Raw genomic sequence first — 22,939 nt, forward strand, 5'->3', positions numbered from 1 at the left:
CATACTTCAAATATTCATCTGTGAACCTCCTAGACGCCTCTTAGGCGCCACCAACTGTGCATTAAAAGTAAAATGGGTCCAACCTGGGGACTCTACCTGGGAAAGTGCAATTAATTTTAAGGGGGTGGCTGAGAGAGAAATGAGACACTCAACAATGGTTGCTTCCCTTACTGCAGTGGTTTTCATATATGCTCCACACCCAATCGATCGATCCTTTCCTCAAATCCTTTCCACCTTTTCTCAAGCAGTTGAGAAAAAGAATTCACTGAGTTGCATCCTGGAAATGCACGGATTTCGTGGCTAGGGAAGTTCAAGTATTCCCAAGTGGGAAGATTGGGGACTGCCTACTCACTGGTACCCAGGCCATCATTGTCTGCTGTGTCTACTTGGTCTGGACTGGACAAGGGGACTCCACTCGCCTTCGCCAGCCAGGGGGAGGACGCGGTTCCAGAGGCGGTCAACTTCATGGTGACTCCAGATCCTGAGGCCTCATAGGATTTTTCTTCACTTTCCCTTTCATGTCTCTTCTGCCTGCCCAGTAAGAGAGGATTCACTGCCTTTCTCTCTCAGTCAGGACCCATTTGGGGGTCCCTTGTGGACAGTACTGAAGTGGGCCTCTGGTTCCCCCTAGGTGTCCCTCCTGGCCCAGTACGGAACCCCCGGCTGGTGGGACCACGGGGAGCCCAGAAGGCTACACTGGCGGTAGTGGAGGTGCTAGCCCCAGGTGGCAGGCACCACAGTCAAACCCTATTCTTCCCCGTGCACCTCCTTCTCGGGGATGCACAGGGCAGCTGGAATAAAGCGGCCCCTAAAACTTCTCTGCCGACTGAATCCAAAGAGGCATGAAGTCCCAGAAGCGGGGAGAGGAACCTCACTGAGCAGACTCAGACTTCTTCCTGGCTGCCTCTCCTGGGCAGGCTCAAAAGAAGCTGATGTCGAGGATGGAGCCAAAGAAAAGGCTTCATGGCAGAAAATCCCGCGATCTCGAGAGACATGAAAGTCTTAAGTCCTAACGTCTAGATGAGCAGGGGGCCAAGGTGAAATCCACCCCTGTGCCCTGATCAGGAGAGTCATCTGCATGAGTTCAGAGGCCAGGAACAGGAGCGACTGTGCACATCTCTGGTTCTCAAACGGGGCGATTTGGGCTCCCACCCTCATCCCTGGCCGCCTCTGTGACACTGGGCCTTGTCTGGACACGTTTTTTATTGTTAAGACTGGGAGAAGGGGGACGGAGAGTTTCCACCTGGTATCCAGTCAGCAGAAGCCAGGGGTGTCACTAAACATGCTTCGGTCCTCAGGCGGAGCCCTCCCCCACAAAAAATGATCCGGTCCAAAATATCAACGCTGCGCAGGTTGAGAAACCCCCGTGTAGCTCAATGTCCACACATTTGAGAGACGAGAAGACATGAATTTCTGACTACTGGGATGTGGGGTCTGAGGAAAACCGTGGCATCAGAGAGAACCCCAAGATCGCTGACCTGGGTATAGAGAACGATGGAGTTGGCATTGACTAAGGTGGGAAAACTGCAGGTGCAGCAGGTTGTAAGGGGGAAGATCTGTTATCAAATGGCACTCGGGTCCTCTGGCCCATCGCACAGCAAAGCCAATCAACGGACACCAGGTAGTGGTAAGTAAAGTACAGCGTTTATTGCAAGGTGTCTGAGCAAGGAGAACGGGCAGCTAAAGCTCAAAAGATCCCAAATCCTGGATGGCTTTCAGGACAGTGTATTTAAAGGCAGTGTGAGGGAGAGGGTCTCAGGGTGCGTGATCAGCTTCCACACAGTTCTCTGGCTGGTTGATGGTGAGGTAACAAGGTGAAGTTTCAAGAATCAACATCATCAATCTTCTGGCTCTAACTGGTCTGGGGTCTATGTGCTTGTGGTCAGCAGTTTCCATCTGGTGGGGAATCTGGGTTCTGTAAAAACCACTTGGAAATGTGCATCAAACAGTGTTATCTATGTCCTTCAGGGAGGAACTACAGGTCCCGTGGCTCTGCTATATGACTGATATATTGTGAAAATTCTTACCAGTTCTCCTGCCCGACTGCTGTTCTTTGTTTCTGCATGTTTTCATTCCTCTAATCATTAATTCTTGGGCCAGACTTTTTGCAACTCAGGGAAGGCTCAGGAGACTGAAGTTTCTCTTTACGGAGAGCTGGGGACACGACGGGATGGGTTAACCGACAAAGCCCATCCGGGGATTGCTCGGCTTTAGATCCGGAATCCAATTTAGCGCCTTGGAGCCTGGCTTAAAAGGGTTTTCCATCCAAGCCGTCTCCGTTGCTGCACGCGCCTGAGTCCTTTTGGACAATGGAGATGCCGGCTCTCGGTGCGTGGCCCCTTCTCACCCCGGGCACATTCCCTCCCGCCTCCTCCCGGCCACCGGGCCCCTCGCACGCTCCCCGGGCCTCGCTGACCTTCTCTCCACACGCGGCCACCTCACAAAGACGCGTCACAAGGCTAGTTCTCAAGGCTAGGTGCGGCCGGGATGAGGCAACTCGCTCGGGACTTGCGGACCCGGCAGGCCCCGCGGGCGTTCGGGCTCCTTTTTTGGAGGAAGCACGGAGGGAACGGCCTTAGGGAAGGATTTCTGCAACGAAGGATGACCCCTCCGGAAGGCTCAAGGCCTTCCAGAGCAAAGGGAAAAGGTCACTGTAGTCAGCAGCACGAGAAAAGCCATCCACCAGCAGCTCCCTGGTGGTCCCGTGGCTAGGATTCGGCGCTTTCACCGCCGCGACCGGCCCGGGTTCGACTCCCGATCAGGGAAACCTTTTGGGCAGCTTTCCATCCCCTGAATTGTGTTGCGGCGTGTTCCCCACACCGAGGCAAACCAGAGTGGCCGATTCCCGGGGCACCTAGGTCGTTCTCATCTCCAGGGCAGCCCTACCCCACCCGCACCCGCACAGCGCCACATCCCCTCATCTCCACCGCACAAGTGGCTTTCCAGGGCTTCCGAGCATCTTGCTCAGGTTTACACAGCCCTGCAGAGGTTCAACTCCCTGTGGGGTTCAAACCCACGCCCGTTGCCACCCGGGGCGCAGGTCATGTTGAGCTCTGAGTAACCGAGAGAGGCCAAGCCGAGTCTCGGTGTTAGTATCAATAGATGCTCTTGAGAAATGCTTATTAGGCGCTCGGCAGAGGTGCCTGGAGGCGATATCCACGAGGGTTGAGAGGAAGGTGAGCGCTGGGTCGGATCCTGGAGGTTGTTCCACTTGTAGATTAAGCGGTGTAGGGAGTTAACATCATTTAACTGACCCAACAAAGGCAGCAGGTGAAGTATGCGCAGAATGGAAAATTGTAACACTGCTGCCGTAAGCAGAAGGTAGGAGTAAAAATCAGCACCGCTACGTCAAAGCGATGCTACCCACCACAATCAAGTCCCACAGTTTCTACAATGGCTGTTGCATTTATACCCTGCACACTCTCCCAGGCACTGAGTGCGTTTTCCTTTTTCCCTTGGACGCTCACTCCGAAGACCTGTTGGGGTAAATGTTGCGTCCACTGTAAGGCAACAGGAGAGAGAGCGAGAGCGTGGCAGGTGCTGCGGACGGAGCCTCAGAGGCAGCAGGTGGTGTGTGTAGACGATGGGACAGCACAATGGCTGCGGGTCGGTGGGTTGGGCGTCACTGCTGAATGGCGGTCAGTCTTGTGGGCCGGGCAGTGGGATCTCCTGTGTGTTGGGCAGGCGGGAGTGGGCGATCGGTGGCTTTTCGGAGATCGGTTTGGAAGAACAGCAAGGGGAGGGGAGGGCAGGGTGTTGACCGTGCCTGCGGGGTGCATGCTCATAGTTACCGGGCACGGGAGAGACTGTGGTCACGAAGGTAGTTCTCCCAGGACGAGGCTCGTCTACTGCACTCGGGGCGTGCTGATGTAGGGATTTGTGCTAATGAGAGATTGCGTTCGTGCTCTCCCCTGATACCCCTCGGTTCACGACAGACGACGTCTCTTCCGTGGTGTCTCGCTGCGCTCCGCTCCCAGGGCGCAGGGCGAGAGGCGCAGCCCCAGCCAGCGCTCCACAGCTTGGGAAATCGGGTCTGCACCCGCATCTTCCGGGCTTTCCTGTTTCGTGACCTAAGTGTATGGATGGGTCCTGCTTCTTGAGCCACGCCTCCTGTCTGTTCACAAGTGCGGGACGTGCCTTCTCCTCCAGCCCGCTGCCGGCCACGCGCGTGTGTGTGTGCGCGCCGGGACCCGCCCACTGGGCCCCGCTCTGGTCTGGGCAGTTCCCGCAGGCTGGCCGGCAGGCAGGCATCTGCAGGAGAAAGGCCACGCGGCCGCGGTGTTGCGAAAGCGTGGGAACGTCGCCCGAAGGCCTCGCGCTCCACAGTCCCTTGGGGTCCAGATCGGAAGGAGGCACCCCTTGCAGGAAAAAGGGGGCCCGAGGCCTGCCTTCGCAAGGAGGCTCCCGGAGCCGGCGCGCAGTATCCTTGCCTGGGCTAGCCAGCCCTTCTGGCCTTCCACCCGGCCTCGCCTTCCGCCTTCTCCTCTTCCACCCCAGCCGTGTTCCTGCGGAGAGTTAGCGCTCCCTCCACCCGCCCCTCGGCGCCCCCCGCCCACCCTAAACCACCCCACCCCACCCCCATCCCTCAGAAATGATCTAGCTGCCTCTCCGGTGCTTACGGCGGGAGTTGGATCAGTGTTTTCCTGCAACGGGAGGAGAGAGAACCTGCGGCGGCAGGAGGCGACCCGTTCCCTTGCTGGTTCTCTGGGCTCAGCCCATCAAGGGGACTAGCTCAGGGGCCTGGGTCTCCCGCGGCCCGAGGAGCCGGCCAAGTTGGCGTCTCTCCCACTGCTCCTCAAGGCGAACAGCAGGAATATCCTGTGGGGTCCACTCTTACCCAGAAGAGGCACCCGGGAAATCATCCAACACAAGGCCGGACGCTGCGCGATGGACCACTTGGGAGCAACGCTTCCGTCGGTCTGTCCTTCCCTCCTAGGGCTTTGGGGAGCGGAGAAATCATCTAGGACGACGCGCTCTTCAGCGTCCTGTCTGAGACAAAAGAGGGAAGGAGGGTGTCTTCCAAGAAGGCAGCAGCGCCGAAGCCTGTGGTCGCAGCGAGGCCTGTGGAGCAAGGGTGCCCTATCTCGACCAGGGTTATCCAGCTGCTGCGGAAAACTCACCTGGCTGAGGCCTCCTCCTCCACCTCCTCCCCATCTTCCGCCTCTCTGCCGGCTCATCCTTCGCCTTCCCCTCTTCCTCCCCCCTTCTTCTTCCCCCCTCTTGTTTTCTATCCTGGAGTTCCTTGAGTGCCTACCTTCCTTTGTGCCAGGGGACCTCTCACCTCCACTGGAAGGCTGCAAAACATACAAACAAACAAAGAAACAAAAACATATCCTGTTGAGGGCAATTTCTTAAAGTCTTCTTGGGAATTAACTAAATGGGCACACTTGCCATTTGCCTCCCTTTACCGCCGTCCCCTCTAGTGGAGACTAAGAACGACACAAATTACCCTCAACAGGAATTTTTTTTTTTTGCAACCCTCCAATATTGTGAAGGGAGCATGTTTTTGAAGCTCCAAGTGTGTCTGCTGGATCTCTGAGGTTTGGAATACTTGAAACTGAAACCATTGTTACTATTATCCTTTCTCCTATCCTATCCTTGGGCCACATTGCACTTGGAGTGGGGATGAAGAAATGAAGGTCACTGAAGGACTGTAGCTGTGATGGGAGAGGCCTCAGGGGCCCAGGGAGGGGGACGTTTCTGGGGAGGAATTCGTGCAGAGATGAAGGAAGTTGGGGAGTGGGGCCTCTGACCTTGGTACGCCTGAATTTGCCGGTCTTGGTATAATTCAGGACAAGGAACGACCTGTCTATGCCAAGGATATTGCCCATGGAAAAGGGGAGAGGCAACCGAAGAAAAGCAAGCATTGGCCTGGAATCAAACCTGGTTCTACCGCATGGGAGGTGAGAATTCTATCCTTGAGCCACCAACGTTTCCGCCTGTGCTGCTCGACTAGGATTCCTCTGGAAGAGGCTCGGGAAGAACTTTGAAAAGAGTTCTGAAAACAACAGGCCTCTTTGGTAGACATACAGAACAAACTAAAAAACGAACAAACAAGAAAACACCCAGAGCAAAGGCTTGCATAGGAGGCTTACGTCAGGCAATACCATCAAGCTGTGGCTTTCACATCAAAATACTGCGGGCTTCATTTCCTCACTGACAATGCAGTCATTCTCTTTGCCCCCCCCCATCACTTGGTGCCTCCCAAACCTGTCGAGGCAGAGGGTGGTGTGTGATGCTGACAGGGAACTCACTGGTGTGTTGAGTTTTAGCATTTGTGACTCTGAGACGCATAGGGGGCATGGATCTGTGATTTAGGAGTTGTGAGTTTAAAGTGCAGGTTTGCAGTTTAGAAAGGGGTGTGGGAATACATGTAGATCTGGTCGATGTAGTTGGTAAATGAAAGCATGATGGCCAGAGCTGGCGTGTGTCTTTGGTGTTGGGCAGAGGGCAGATAGAGCCAAAGGTCTTCAGGGTCAAGGGGATGGTCGTTTTCCTTGTTGAAAACAAGTTTTTGACTCAGCCTGGAACTAGCCTGTCTTCTCAGCAAGAGAAGCATGATTGCACGTCTGCAGCTCCTATCTTTCAGAAAGGCATAATGGTTCCTAAGTCCCAACATGTGGGGGAACCCCCCCCTCCAGGTTCCTTTCTTCAGTGTAATTTCCCCCAGGAAAAATTGGGAAAGAAGTCTCTCTGTATTTCAATTTCATCAGAGGACCAATATGTCAACCTCGACACTATTCTAAAAATTAGTCCGCTCCTTATATAACCAAAACACCAAAGCCTACGCCCGACATGCATCTCAGAGTCACAAATGCTAAAACTCAGCACAACACGGAGTCCCGTTTGGGAGATTAGATCCTCCCATATAATCAAACATTGGTTGCAAACAATAGTAATTAATCTTTTAATAATTATGATATATCACATGTCCTTCCAAATGCTTTGAACACCTTAAAAAGCAGACGCATACTATTGTTATAACGGTTACAAGAATGACTCACTATTCTTGTACAAAACAGCAGTGTGTTTCTTCATTATCTCTCTTTTGATTCTGGCCCTTTCCTTCTTCTAATTTCAGTCTAATTCTGCTTCTGTTTCTTATTTCTTGCCTGGATGAGAATTTCACTTGCCTAACCTAGCAAGTTGGATTATTTTCTCAGACTCTCTAAGGTAAGAGTTTGAGGTTGAGAGTTGCAGGTATAGGGTCATAAACAAGGGATCTGGATGAATTTCTGATGTTTTTTCGGCAGGGGTCTGTTGTACGGTTAGAAAGAGCCTTTTTCAGAGTTGTGCTGTGAACTGACGAAGTCGATATTTTGATATTTTCATTTGAATGTTCCCACTTCATGCTGTTGCCTGCTTGTAGGCCTTTTTCGCAAGGCTTTGTTCCGAGTGCCTGTCAGTCTGTGAGCTCTGTCTTTCAAAGACAACGCTGTAGGCCTATTTTGGAACCTCTTAGTTTTGCCGCCGCGGGATCCTCGGTCGCTCTGGAGATGCTTTCTGGAGAGCCGTCAGAGGCTTGCATGGACAGGGGGCATTGGTGGTTCAGTGGTAGAATTCTCGCCTCCCATGCGGGAGACCCGGGTTCGATTCCCGGCCAGTGCAGAGTGTCTCTTCTTGATCCCTTTTCCGGCCCAGACTTTTCACCCCTTGGTTTTTGCCTGCTGCACACACAAGTCAGACGACGTCGTGGTTCTGGCCACAAGGAGTACGAAGATGAGAATTAACACCTGAAGGCAGTCCCGAGCGGAAGACGTTAAGGAGCGTCTGAATGGGGACTTTGCAGAGCCCTGGGGCTGTGACGGAGTACAATATGGCAGCAACCACCTCGCTGGCCAGTCGGTACCTTTCTACCTGCAAGTGTCCTCCACCTCCTACTCATCCTCCTTCTCCTGCCCCACTTCCTCCCCTCCTTATCCCCCTCTTCCCTTCCCCTCTCCTTCTCCTTCTTCCCTTTCCCCTCCCTCTCCTTCCCCCTCTTCTCCCCCCACCTCCTCTTTCTCCTTCGCCATCTGTAATGTTCCCTCATTGGGATTTCACTTCTAATATCCCTTATTGGTTATGAACTTGAGCACCCTTACATATTTGTTAACCATTTGGATTTTCTCTTATAGGTTCTCCCTCACCCCCATCCCCACCCCCAAGACCTTGGTGATTTTCCTACAGGTCTTTTTTTCTTGTTTTGTAAGAATTTATTAAATATCTTCAGTACCAGTTGATTATGCTGACTGCAAGGACATTCGCTCAAGTTGTGACGTGTCTTTTTTACTCTTTAGTCTGTGGTTTGATGAACAGAGATGCTTGATGTAATCCAATTGATCAGTCTTCGTTAAGAACTGGTCTTTTTTTTCCCTACATTTTATGATATATTCTTATTAGTTATCCATTATACATATTAGTGTATGTATGTCAATCCCAATTGCCCAGTTCATCACACCACCACCCCACCCCCGCCGCTTTCCCCCTTGGTGTCCATACGTTTGTTCTCTACAGCTGTGTTTCTATTTCTGCCCTACAAACCGGTTCATCTGTACCATTTTTCTAGGTTCCACATGTATGCGTTAATATACGATATTTGTTTTTCTCTTTCTGACTTACTTCACTCTGTATGACAGTGTCTAGATCCACACACGTCTCTACAAATGACCCAGTTTCGTTCCCTTTTATGGCTGAGTAATATTCCATTGTATATATGTACCACATCTTCTTTATCCATTCATCTGTCGATGGGCATTTAGGTTGCTTCCATGACCTGGCTATTGTAGATAGAGCTGCAGTGAACACTGGGGTGCATGTGTCTTTTTGAATTATGGTTTTCTCTGGGTATATGCCCAGTAGTGGAATTGCTGGGTCATATGGTAATTCTATTTTTAGTTTTTTAAGGAACCTCCATGCTGAAGAACTGGTCTTTTTATCTTATTTTAAAAATCCTTGCTTACCCCTGAGATCATGGAAATACCCTGCTATATAACACCAACTAAAATCATTTTAGGTTTTATTTCACGTTGAAATGATTTTGGTTACTGTGGCGGTAGGAATCACCTTTCATTCCCCTGTCCCCTCCCCAGTGCATGTGATTGAACTGTGTGGTATAATTGTTGAACATTTAAAATGTTTTTAATACCTTTGTTTCTTGAATCCTCAATTTAATCCAATTGAATCCTCCAATTTAGTCTGATTTTAAAATATTTGTATATACCAAATAAACTCAATTCTCTTAATAATTCTAGTAATTCACCTTTCATCCATGTAAATAATTATAGTAGTCATTTTTCATTTTCACTTCTTATACCTTTTCTTTTTTCTTGCCTTTCCTCACTGGCTAAGATCTCCATCACAATGGTGAAAAGATGTGGTCAGAGTGAGGCCTATTTGTCTGATTCCTGAGGGTTCCTGATTGGTAATGGGGGTGGGGGGTTGGGAGCCAGGGGTTTATTACCCACTATAATGTTTGCTGAAGGTTTCTTGTTTGTTTTTGTTTCAGAAGCTACCCTTAGCAGATTAGGGTTGTTCTCTTCTAGCCTATTATGCTAAAGGTTTTTCTTCAAAGTTAAATCAATGGTGAATTTTTTCAAATACCTCTTCTGTTTTAGTGATTATGATTTCCCTCCTCTACGTTGTTAATGTGGTGAGTTAGATTAATTTATTTTCTAATGATAATCAACTGTTTTCCCATGATAAGACCAATTTTCACAATTAAAAATGTATTGCTGGATTCAGTATTTTTTTTAACATTGCAGCAATAAGACAGGTCTGTAATTTATAGTTTTCACATTGCCTTTGTAGGGGGTTGTTGGTTTCAACATAAACTCATAAAATAAAGTTGGAGAAATGTGCCATCTTTTAATTCTTTTAGAATCTGTTTGCTTTGGAGTCATTTCTTCTAATGAACTTTTTTTTGGTCCTGGAGCTTTCTTTGAAGGAAGATTTAAAAATTCTGATTAAAAAAATGTAATGCTTGTAGGACTAGTCCATTTTATTTCCCTAAACTCACTATTGGAATATGTTCATTTCCTCTAAATTTTTAATCAGTTGTCATATATGTGTTTATGATATTCATCGTTTCCTTATATCTACGAGTTCAGTAGTAATGGCTTCCTTCTTTCCTCTTTTTTTTTAACCTATGTATATTTCTTTTTATTTAGAATTTCCACAAGCTGTGAAATTGGGGTTTGAGATAACTTTTTTAGCTCTCAAGGATCTTGGAGACCTCTGCTGACATTTAAGAGCCGTGCAATGCCTAAGAAGAGGCACTGGAAGTATTTAAGAAAACACTCTCCTGTGTCAGTCCCACATTCGCCTCCCACTCTGGGCTATTATTTCTTTAAAATATTTGTAAAAATTTTTTTAATTTCAAAAATATGAAAAGTACAAAAAATAAATATGCATCCCTCACCTAATTTTAAACGATGTTATCATTTTGCCATGTTCTTTTTAGAATTTTCATAAGAACTAAAAATACTGCAGATGTTGCTGAACTTCTCCTCACCTCCTTAATCACTTTACCCCATTCTCCCATTTCCCTTCTAGAAATAACCATCCTCCTGATGCTGGTGTGACGTTTCTTTACATGTTTTGGTACATGACAATAAATGATTAAAGACACATATAATATATCCATCTATTTTTTTGTTTTAAGAATTTATATGAACACAATCATACTATGTCATCTTTTGTCACTTGATTTTTTTCACTCAACTTTTTTTTTCAGTTTTATCCATATTGATAGATAGAACTAGTTCATTCATCTTAATAGCTGTAGAACAGTCCATGGAAAGTATAAACCAGAGTTTATGTATCCTTTCCCCTCAGAGGACCATTGGGTAGTTTACATGTTTTTATAAGTACATGCAGTGCTTCAGTGACCCTTCTTGCACATGTCTTCAGAAGCACACATGTGGGGGGCCTTCTTGCCTCTTAACAGTTTTATCAGTTTTAGTAGTCTTTCCAAAGAGGCAACCACTTACTTTTTCGCTTCTGTAAATTTACTTCTAATTCTTAAATTCCTGGTTTTCTATATAATTTCTGCACTTATCTGCTTCTGTTGTTGTTGTTATCCTTTTTTTGCGGTACGTGGGCCTCTCACTGTTGTGGCCTCTCACTGTTGTGGCCTCTCCCGTTGCAGAGCACAGGCTCCGGACGCGCAGGCTCAGCGGCCATGGCTCACGGGCCCAGCCGCTCCGCGGCACGTGGGATCCTCCCAGACCGGGGCACGAACCCGTGTCCCCTGCATCGGCAGGCGGACTCGCAACCACTGCGCCACCAGGGAAGCCCTGTTGTTATCCTTTTTTGTAACTTTTTGAAGTGGAGATTTAGCTCACTAGCGATCAGTCCTGATTTTCATAATTTACATTTAAATCTGTGTATTGTCCTCTAAAGACCGGTTTAGCTGCACCTTGTGTGTATACACAGTATTTTCCATTTTGTTTGATTCAGAATATTTTCTAATTTTCATTTTCATGTCTGCTTTGATACAAGTGTCGACAAAAATTCTATTAACAATCAAGTTAAGAAGAAAAAAGAGGATTTTATTCGAGTCAAACTGAGGATTATAACCTGGCAGAGAGACTCTCAGAAGCTCTGAGAACTGTTCTGCCTGTTAGAAGTGGAAGGCACAGTCATGTACATTTCTGAGACAAAAGGTCATACATACAAATGATATACTGACATTTTACATAAAGTTCACCAAAGATACATAGTCCAGGTAAGCATGTACAAAGCAAGCGGGAAGTCACTTGACCACTTACGAAGTTGGGAAAGAATGCTAATCTTTTAAGAAGTTGCATTGATAGTGTCTGAAGAAATGAGGGCGGGGCGGGGGCGGGTGAGGGGACAAGCTCTGCAGTCAATGGGGCATTTACACCTCTGAGGAGGTCTGGTTGTGGTATAATGCAGATGCACTTTTCATATGAAAGTGGGGAGAGAGGAGGCCCAAGAGGACAGAGAGAGTCTTATGCTTAAATTTTCTCAACCTACTTTAAAATATAAATTTCATTTCATCACAAGGGTTGATAGAATTGTTGTTAAAATTCCAGATGCATGAGATTTTGTTCTTATGTGTTAAAACTGAATTCTAGATGCTAATTGCTTCTCTTGAAATGTTATTTGTGGATACCTCTACAGCCCTAGGATGAATATATTTTCCTCTGAATATAGTCTCCTCTGATAGACTCCTGGGTTCGTTAGCAGCTGGGAAACAACACACCAAGTTGATGTCTTATGGTTTCCCAGACTACCCAGGCTACGAGTACTCAAGGCTAAATCTGCTAGAGGTTGAGTCCGTGGCTACTATTTCTCATGAACTTTAAAACTTTCTTTTTCTTTACACTGTTTGTGGCACCAAGGCTGCCTGGTCCAAAGAGCCCTGGGATTTGAAGGGGCAGGACTAGATCGGATGACCCTTACCCCTGAGGGCTTAAGACTTTGGGGTCCCACCTTAATGTAGGGAGGACCTCCTATAAGACTTCTCAAGTTAGCCTGGGATTAAAACTTGGCTTCTGTGTTCCTTGTGCCCAAACAGAAGATGAAATAAGCTATCTTGGCAATTCACCTCAGAGTGTAAGCAGTTTTGAGGCTTCTTTTCCTTTTTTTTTTGCACTGGCACCTGCCAGTGTTAGTGGCACGCTTGCCATCTACCTTGAGTCTATGCGTTTTAAAGCTACTGATGAAGCTTTAAAAAACAGAGAAACAGGGCTTCCCTGGTGGCGCAGTGGTTGGGGGTCCGCCTGCCGATGCAGGGGACGCGGGTTTGTGCCCCGGTCCGGGAGGGTCCCGTGTGCCGCGGAGCGGCTGGCCCAGTGGGCCGTGGCCGCTGGGCCTGCGCTCCGCAGCGGGAGAGGCCGCAGCGGTGGAAGGCCCGCGTACCGCAAAAACAAACAAACAAAAAATAAACAAACAACAACAAAAAGCCCTCTTCATTGAAATTGAAGTAGATTGTATTCTCTTACTTTGAAAACTATACCTTTATAATCACCAAGGATGAATTTAGAATTCCTGGACTTCTTGGAGTGACACACCAGAGAAATGAAGCATAGTGAGACCCTCCACCACTGCTTGCCTACTGACCTGCTGGAACCAGGTTTTGTCCTGCACCTCCAACACGTCCATGCTACATCCACTAGCTCTCCCTAAAAGCAGCCTCTTGACACTGCATTGCCCACAAGCTCTAGGTCTGAGTACAAAAGGAAAAAAAAAACCAACACACAAGTGACTTTTGCCCTCAGTTTGACAATGTCAAGAAGAAAGATCCAAAAATTTTACACATGAACTAAAAGACACTTGGGCAAGGGATTCTGGGATTCTTTGCACATTTTGGGAATGTCTCCTTGGTTCCATATAATCTTTGCCTAATGGAAGAAGGCACGGCCAGAAGAGGGCCACAGTGGGGCCCATGGCAGATCTCTTCTGCCCTGACTCCAACCACAATATTGGCTAGACCAGCATGTGAACAATGGTAGCATTAACATTCCCCAAGCAACAGTGGTGTCGCCAACCATTTTATTGGGAGGCTGTGACCTAAGAACAGAAGAAAACAAAGAGATCAGAATAGAGCACTGGGTGGAAAAATCTCTGTTTCAGCTAATCCGGGGTATTGTGCCAGTTGTCCAGAGCCCTTGAACTGAGATGGTAACAAGCTACGGCAATTCGCCCCCCGGGGGTTTGATTGCTGACAAAGTTTTGTAAAAGGTATTTAACATCAACAGATTGGCTACAGAGTGGATAAAAGAACAGTCTGTGTCCTACAGAATTGCCAATGATATATGTGTAAGAATATTCTCCACACACTGTTTTTCATAATAAAATGGCAGAACCAATTTATTATTCAACAAGTATGTAAGGTTTAAATGTATATTAATATTTTCCGACAATGAAAACGCACTTGTTAAAAAAGAGGACAATTCTGATGATTCAAATGATGTTACTGATAAAAATAAGAGGTCACCATTACTGAACAGTCATGGCACTGTTACACACAATTCCGTATTTGAAGCTCAGAACTACCCAAGGAAATGTTTAACCTGTGGTGGAGATGAGAGGTCCCCTGACACAAGGAAAGGTAGGCACTCAAGGTAAGTTAGAAAACAAAGAAGGGGGAAGAGGAAGGGGGTGAGGAGGAGGGGAAGACGAAAGAGGAGGAGGCGGAAGGGGAGGAGGGGAGGGGACGGGAGGAGGAAGGGAGGAGGAAGAAGAGGAGGAAGGCGAGGTGGAGAGGAGGGGGAAGAGGAGGCCTCAGCCAGGTGAGTTTTCCGCAGCAGCTGGATAACTCTGGTCGAGAGAGGGCGCTCGTGCTCCACAAGCCTCGCTGCGACCACAGGCTTCGGCGCTGCTGCCTTCTTGGAAGACACCCTCCTTCCCTCTTTTGTCTCAGACAGGACGCTGAAGAGCGCGTCGTCCTAGATGATTTTCTCCGCTCCCCAAAGCCCTAGGAGGGAAGGACAGACCGACGGAAGCGTTGCTCCCAAGTGGTCCATCGCGCAGCGTCCGGCCTTGTGTTGGATGATTTCCCGGGTGCCTCTTCTGGGTAAGAGTGGACCCCACAGGATATTCCTGCTGTTCGCCTTGAGGAGCAGTGGGAGAGACGCCAACTTGGCCGGCTCCTCGGGCCGCGGGAGACCCAGGCCCCTGAGCTAGTCCCCTTGATGGGCTGAGCCAGAGAACCAGCAAGAGGTAACGGGTCGCCTCCTGCCGCCGCAGGTTCTCTCTCCTCCCGTTGCAGGAAAACACTGATCCAACTCCCGCCGTAAGCACCGGAGAGGCAGCTAGATCATTTCTGAGGGATGGGGGGTGGGTGGGGTGGTTTAGGGGTGGGCGGGGGGCGCCGAGGGGCGGGTGGAGGGAGCGCTACTCTCCGCAGGAACACGGCTGGGGTGGAAGAGGAGAAGGCGGAAGGCGAGGCCGGGTGGAAGGCCAGAAGGGCTGGCCTAGCCCAGGCAAGGATACTGCGCGCCGGCTCCGGGAGCCCTCCTTGCGAAGGCAGGCCTCGGGCCCCCTTTTTCCTGCAAGGGGTGGCCTCCTTCCGATCTGGAACCCAAGGGACTGTGGAGCGCGAGGCCTTCGGGCGACGTTCCACGCTTTCGCAACACCGCGGCCCGCGTGGCCTTTCTCCTGCAGATGCCTGCCTGCCGGCCAGCCTGCGGGAACTGCCCAGACCAGAGCGGGGCCCAGTGGGCGGGTCCCGGCGCGCACACACACACGCGCGTGGCCGGCAGCGGGCTGGAGGAGAAGGCACGTCCCGCCACTTGTGAACAGACAGGAGGCGTGGGCTCAAGAAGCAGGACCCATCCATACACTTAGGTCACGAAAACAGGAAAGCCCGGAAGATGCGGGTGCAGACCCGATTTCCCAAGCTGTGGAGCGCTGGCTGGGGCTGCGCCTCTCGCCCTGCGCCCTGGGAGCGGAGCGCAGCGAGACACCACGGAAGAGACGTCGTCTGTCGTGAACCGAGGGGTATCAGGGGAGAGCACGAACGCAATCTCTCATTAGCAACAAATCCCTACATCAGCACGCCCCGAGTGCAGTAGACGAGCCTCGTCCTGGGAGAAACTACCTTCGTGACCAACAGTCTCTCCCGTGCCCGGTAACTATGAGCATGCACCCCGCAGGCACGGTCAACACCCTGCCCTCCCCTCCCCTTGCTGTTCTTTCCAAACCGATCTCCGAAAAGCCCCGATCGCCCACTCCGCCCTGCCCAACACACAGGAGATCCCACTGCCCGGCCCACAAGACTGACCGCCATTCAGGCAGTGACGCCCAAACCCACCGACCCGCAGCCATTGTGCTGTCCCCATCGTCTACACACCACACCTGCTGCCTCTGAGGGCTCCGTCCGCAGCACCTGCCACGCTCTCGCTCTCTCTCCTGTTGCCTTACAGTGGACGCAACATTTACCCCAACAGGTCTTCGGAGTGAGCGTCCAAGGGAAAAAGGAAAACGCACTCAGTGCCTGGGAGAGTGTGCAGGGTATAAATGCAACAGCCATTGTAGAAACTGTGGGACTTGATTGTGGTGGGTAGCATCGCTTTGACGTAGCGGTGCTGATTTTTTACTCCTACCTTCTGCTTACGGCAGCAGTGTTACAATTTTCCATTCTGCGCATACTTCACCTGCTGCCTTTGTTGGGTCAGTTAAATGATGTTAAACTCCCTACAACCGCTTAATCTACAAGTGGAAACAACCTCCAGGATCCGACCCAGCGCTCACCTTCCTCTCAACCCTCGTGGATATCGCCTCCAGGCACCTCTGCCGAGCGACTAATAAGCATTTCTCAAGGGCATCTATTGATACTAACACCGAGACTCGGCTTGGCCTTCTCTCGGTTACTCAGAGCTCAACATGACCTGCGCCCCGGGTGGCAACGGGCGTGGGTTTGAACCCCACAGGGAGTTGAACCTCTGCAGGGCTGTGTAAAACCTGAGCAAGATGCTCGGAAGCCCTGGAAAGCCACTTGTGCGGTGGAGATGAGGGGATGTGGCGCTGTGCGGGTGCGGGTGGGGTAGGGCTGCCCTGGAGATGAGAAACGACCTAGGTGCCCCGGGAATCGGCCACTCTGGTTTGCCTCGGTGTGGGGAACACGCCGCAACACAATTCAGGGGATGGAAAAGCTGCCCAAAAGGTTTCCCTGATCGGAGTCGAACCCGGGCCGGTCGCGGCGAGTGAAAGCGCCGAATCCTAAGCCACGGGACCACCAGGGAGCTGCTGGTGGATGGCTTTTCTCTCGTGCTGCTGACTACAGTGACCTTTTTCCCTTTGCTCTGGAAGGCCTTGAGCCTTCCGGAGGGGTCATCCTTCGTTGCAGAAATCCTTCCCTAAGGCCGTTCCCTCCGTGCTTCCTCCAAAAAAGGAGCCCGAACGCCCGCGGGGCCTGCCGGGTCCGCAAGTCCCGAGCGAGTTGCCTCATCCCGGCCGCACCTAGCCTTGAGAACTAGCCTTGTGACGCGTCTTTGTGAGGTGGCCGCGTGTTGGAGAGAAGGTCAGCGAGGCCCGGGGAGCGTGCGAGGGGCCCGGTGGCCGGGAGGAGGCGGGAGGGAATGTGCCCGGGGTGAGAAGGGGCCACGCACCGAGAGCCGGCATCTCCATTGTCCAAAAGGACTCAGGCGCATGCAGCAACGGAGACGGCTTGGATGGAAAACCCTTTTAAGCCAGGCTCCAAGGCGCTAAATTGGATTCCGGATCTAAAGCCGAGCAATCCCCGGATGGGCTTTGTCGGTTAAACCCATCCCGTCGTGTCCCCAGCTCTCCGTAAAGAGAAACTTCAGTCTCCTGAGCCTTCCCTGAGTTGCAAACAGTCTGGCCCAAGAATTAATGATTAGAGGAATGAAAACATGCAGAAACAAAGAACAGCAGTCGGGCAGGAGAACTGGTAAGAATTTTCACAATATATCAGTCATATAGCAGAGCCACGGGACCTGTAGTTCCTCCCTGAAGGACATAGATAACACTGTTTGATGCACATTTCCAAGTGGTTTTTACAGAACCCAGATTCCCCACCAGATGGAAAACTGCTGACCACAAGCACATAGACCCCAGACCAGTTAGAGCCAGAAGATTGATGATGTTGATTCTTGAAACTTCACCTTGTTACCTCACCATCAACCAGCCAGAGAACTGTGTGGAAGCTGATCACGCACCCTGAGACCCTCTCCCTCACACTGCCTTTAAATACACTGGTCCTGAAAGCCATCCAGGATTTGGGGTCTTTGAGCTTTAGCTGCCCGTTCTCCTTGCTCAGGACACCTTGCAATAAACGCTGTACTTTACTTACCACTACCTGGTGTCCGTTGATTGGCTTGGCTGTGCGATGGGCCAGAGGACCCAGAGTGCCATTTGATAACAGATCTTCCCCCTTACAACCTGCTGCACCTGCAGTTTTCCCCACCTTAGTCATGCCAACTCCATCGTTCTCTATACCCAGGTCAGCGATCTTGGGGTTCTCTCTGATGCACGGTTTTCCTCAGACCCCACATCCCAGTAGTCAGAAATTCATGTCTTCTCGTCTCTCAAATGTGTGGACATTGAGCTACACGGGGGTTTCTCAACCTGCCGCAGCGTTGATATTTTGGACCGGATCATTTTTTGTGGGGGAGGGCTCCGCCTGAGGACCGAAGCATGTTTAGTGACACCCTGGCTTCTGCTGACTGGATACCAGGTGGAAACTCTCCGTCCCCCTTCTCCCAGTCTTAACAATAAAAAACGTGTCCAGACAAGGCCCAGTGTCACAGAGGCGGCCAGGGATGAGGGTGGGAGCCCAAATCGCCCCCGTTTGAGAACCAGAGATGTGCACAGTCGCTCCTGTTCCTGGCCTCTGAAACTCATGCAGATGACTCTCCTGATCAGGGCACAGGGGTGGATTTCACCTTGGCCCCTGCTCATCTCAGACGTTAGGACTTAAGACTTTCATGTCTCTCGAGATCGCGGGATTTTCTGCCATGAAGCCTTTTCTTTGGCTCCATCCTCGACATCAGCTTCTTTTGAGCCTGCCCAGGAGAGGCAGCCAGGAAGAAAGTCTGAGTCTGCTCAGTGAGGTTCCTCTCCCCGCTTCTGGGACTTCATGCCTCTTTGGATTCAGTCGGCAGAGAAGTTTTAGGGGCCGCTTTATTCCAGCCTGCCCTGTGCATCCCCGAGAAGGAGGTGCACGGGGAAGAATAGGGTTTGACTGTGGTGCCTGCCACCTGGGGCTAGCACCTCCACTACCGCCAGTGTAGCCTTCTGGGCTCCCCGTGGTCCCACCAGCCGGGGGTTCCGTACTGGGCCAGGAGGGACACCTAGGGGGAACCAGAGGCCCACTTCAGTACTGTCCACAAGGGACCCCCAAATGGGTCCTGACTGAGAGAGAAAGGCAGTGAATCCTCTCTTACTGGGCAGGCAGAAGAGACATGAAAGGGAAAGTGAAGAAAAATCCTATGAGGCCTCAGGATCTGGAGTCACCATGAAGTTGACCGCCTCTGGAACCGCGTCCTCCCCCTGGCTGGCGAAGGCGAGTGGAGTCCCCTTGTCCAGTCCAGACCAAGTAGACACAGCAGACATGATGGCCTGGGTACCAGTGAGTAGGCAGTCCCCAATCTTCCCACTTGGGAATACTTGAACTTCCCTAGCCACGAAATCCGTGCATTTCCAGGATGCAACTCAGTGAATTCTTTTTCTCAACTGCTTGAGAAAGGTGGAAAGGATTTGAGGAAAGGATCGATCGATGGGGTGTGGAGCATATATGAAAACCACTGCAGTAAGGGAAGCAACCATTGTTGAGTGTCTCATTCTCTCTCAGCCACCCCCTTAAAATTAATTGCACTTTCCCAGGTAGAGTCCCCAGTTGGACCCATTTAGACTTTTAATGCACAGTTGGTGGCGCCTAAGAGGCGTCTAGGAGGTTCACAGATGAATATTTGAAGTATGGGAAGTCACTTTTGTTTAAGCATGCATTCCAAAAAGCAACGAACGAATCAAGCTCACCTATGCCTTATCTACAAAGATGGGAAGGATAAGTACCTTATAAACGAATGGAAACGTCATAAAATAGCCTTAAGTGTCTGCTCTTTCCAAAGAAGTCCTTCCCTGGAATATGCTCATCAATGTCTTCTCTTTCCTCCAAAATCTGACATCCAGGGCCAGACCCTACGATCGCTTTTCAGGATCCAGGACTATTATTCCCCTCTCTGTATCTCCGCTTCTTCCTCATTTTCTTTTATTCACACAAAACAAAACAAGATAGAGCTCTCCCTCAGCCTCCAGTTTTCAACATCGCACCCAGCGAACAATTTCGCAAATTAGGTATGCTCAGTGGGACTCTCTCTGCCTAGAAAGAAGAGGAAATGTTAAGCAGCACAAAGCTTTGTACTTCCCACGGTTAGGAATGACGAAAGGAACTTTCTCTAAGACAAAGGCCTGAAAAGTGAGCTAACTTCCCGCCGCCCCCTCACCACCACCCCCCGCCCCCGCCCCTGCATCCGAAAATCCGATTGTTTTGAGTCTTGTAGATCTTTCTGGCACGGTTCAAGCTTGCCCCTACAGGCAACTGGGCGTTTGTTATCCCCAGAGAGTACAATAGAGGCTCTTTGGCCACAAGGGGGCAGCCAGTACATGGGAGGGAGGGCCTGTGTTCCACAAGGAAATGAGAAGTATGATGTGATGGCATGCATATCTTGACCTGGGGGATGGTTACCTGAGTTATTACATGTTGCAAAATGTATCGCTCTGTGTGGAAAAGAACAGAATGGGGAGACTTGCACTACCTCACCTTAAGAGTTACTGTGACCGCCCCCACAACACAGACTAGCAGGGTGCAAGTGGCATCAGGGTATGCAACTGGAAAATGGACTGAGTTCAGAGACTTGAAACCGACCCATAGCTCAATTAGTGAATGAGTTTCAAGAAAAGCAGTTCAATGGGGAAAGGAATAGGTTCCATATTCAGAGGGGGGGCAGCTGTATTTCTATCTCACACTACACACAAAAGTCAATCTGAAGTGCATCATAGACCAAGACATAAAAGTTAAAGGTATAAGGCATTTTGAGGATACTTCGTGATTGGCGGTAGGCAAAGATTTACTAACCAGGACCCCAAAGAATGTATAAAACAAAGACAAGTGATAAATTAGTGTTCATCAACGTTAAGCCGTATCTTCTCATCCAAGGAGGCCACTAAAATGGAAAAGCAAGCTAGAGACAGGGAGAGAATATTCACAACACATAGCTGACTACCCTCACTGGCCTGTCATTATAATGTATAATGAGCTCCTCCAACCCAGTAAACAAGTTTTTCCAAGATCAAAAAACCCCACCTTTTTCTGATGGGTTAAAAAATATGCATAGATACTTCAGAAAAGAAGATATGCACATGGCCAAAAAAGCATACCAGGAGTCCTCAATATTTTTAGCTGTCACAGAAACGGACATTAAAACCATGTTGAGATACCACTACTCTTAGTAGCGTGGCTAACATTATAAGGAGAGGAAACACCAACAATCTTGGCAAAGATGTGGAATAACCACAACCGTCATATTTTTGGTGGTAACATAAAATGGTACAACTGCTTTGGAAAAGGCTTTGTGGTTTTTATGAAGTGGAGCCATATACTACTCCCTGGTACCAGCTATTCTTCACCGGAGAGAAATGAAAACCTACGTCCACAAGATCTCTTGTGGAAAGACTCTTCAAAGCAGCTGTTATTCACAATAGCCAATACTGGATACAGCTCAAATACTTATTATCGAGTGAATGGTAAACAGACTGTGCTATGGTTGCTGCCATGAACTCAGCAATGAAAGAGGAATGACATCTGCTTTACTCAACAATGGATAAAGTCAGAGACGTTGTGCAAAGATGAAGAGGTGTGCAGGCAAGAGTGTGTGCACTATGATCCCATTCCATGACATTCTAGAAGAGGCAAGGTAAAGTGAAAGGAGTCTGGACAGTGACTGTTAACAAATAAACAGAGGACAATGCCAATGATTTTAATGATTCTGCGTGACTGACTGCGTAGTCACTAAGTCCAGGCAATGGGACAAACAGCAGCATGATGTGGAGTTCCCTCTTGTTGGTCCAATCTGGTGGATGAAAATGTCGAGGCACCGTCAAAGTTCAGATATAGCAGACGTTAAACCGGTGATCAGCGAAACAGTAATTAGTGAAGGTTTACCGTGCACAAAAAGGTTTACTGTTCAGGAACTGGAGCACTCCAACGGAATATGGAAGGAGGCTCAGAGGTGCTACACTGTTAGAAAGCAACTTATCTCATGAGGGGGGCAGTGGCTGTTTTGTCCTTCGCAGTGACTGGTTACAACATTAGAGTTTTCCTCGTGATAGGGAATTGGTTAAAAGTGGTTACCTCCCATTAATTTTGGCCAACAGTTTTAGGCTTTGTTTATGATTTTCAGACGCATAAACAAGAAGTGGCCCAAGGTGAGTTTCACTGTTTTGCAAAATAAGCTAAATGAGCTCTTCCTTGTATGACTAAAACGGGTTTGTCTGCTCAGGGAAGTTTCAAGTGTGATCTCCATTGTTGTCTGATTTTTACTAATTCTCCCGCTTTTGGTCATGCTCCTCAGTCTAACGGGTAACTCTCGGGTACCAGCATTGATGCAGTCAGGCAGAAGAATCACACATATTCGCTGGTGTCCACTAGCTGGGTCGTCAGGGCGGAGGGTGCTGTAGTCACCGTTATCATCATTTGTGTGGTGACTGTTAAGGTCTTCCAGTTGTCCAATCCTGATGGATACCATTTGTCTTTTGAGTGGCTGCTGACAGGCACTTGAAATCCTTGAGACTATAGAAAGGCACTAGAGAGGTTACTTCGGTGACTCTAAAGGGAACAATAGCCAAGGATTGAAAAAGTCCTCGGAGCAGAGGTTCCCAGGAGCCAAGATTAAACCAGCAAAACAGGTCTAGGCAGGGGGAGTCGCCTATCTGATACAATTTTTTATCTGGTCTTTAAGATCCTGCAGATTTTGAGTAACACAGAAACAACATTTTTCACCAGTTACAGCACAGAAGGCTCCTTGCCGGGCTTCCCTATTTTGGAGCAGGACGGAGGAGAAACCACTGCCCTGGGTTTCCTTCTGCTCAGAAACGAGGTGAGTGCCCTGGGTGGGGTTTCCTTCCCTTCTCCTGACCTGCCGCCAGGTGGCCTGGGGAAAGCAGTGCTCTCTGGCCCCCAGGCCGGTGCAAGTTTCAAGACAAAGTAAAACGGGAGCCGCCGTGCCGCGTGAGACAGAGGAGGGTGCCATGACTCGGATTCGAACCGAGGTTGCTGCGGCCACAACGCAGAGTACTAACCACTATACGATCACGGCGCGCCACGGTCCCTGCGGCCGCAGGGATTCTTGCTCTTACGATGTTGACGTAAAATCATTCCAATCACTGCGCTGTGCCTGGACAAATGTCGGTGTTCATAGTCTTCTCTCATGCCCGCTCTCCGTTTTCCACTCCCTTCCTCTCAATTCTG

The 22,939-nt window shown here is 49.6% G+C and overlaps 2 non-coding genes and 1 pseudogene across 2 annotated transcripts; 2 read left to right on the plus strand and 1 right to left on the minus strand.

Annotated features, from left to right (window-relative positions):
• Positions 1-3,783: 3,783 nt before the first annotated feature.
• Positions 3,784-3,914, plus strand: LOC116745624 (annotated as a pseudogene).
• A 3,623-nt stretch (positions 3,915-7,537) lies between these two features.
• Positions 7,538-7,608, plus strand: TRNAG-CCC. Its single transcript has one exon. It is a non-coding gene; the product is annotated as a tRNA-Gly (tRNA).
• A 15,107-nt stretch (positions 7,609-22,715) lies between these two features.
• On the minus strand, positions 22,716-22,787 carry TRNAH-GUG. The gene has a single exon. It is a non-coding gene; the product is annotated as a tRNA-His (tRNA).
• Positions 22,788-22,939: the final 152 nt, after the last annotated feature.

The sequence above is a fragment of the Phocoena sinus genome, chromosome 1 (genome assembly GCF_008692025.1).
Source record: "Phocoena sinus isolate mPhoSin1 chromosome 1, mPhoSin1.pri, whole genome shotgun sequence".
Taxonomy (NCBI): domain Eukaryota; kingdom Metazoa; phylum Chordata; class Mammalia; order Artiodactyla; family Phocoenidae; genus Phocoena; species Phocoena sinus.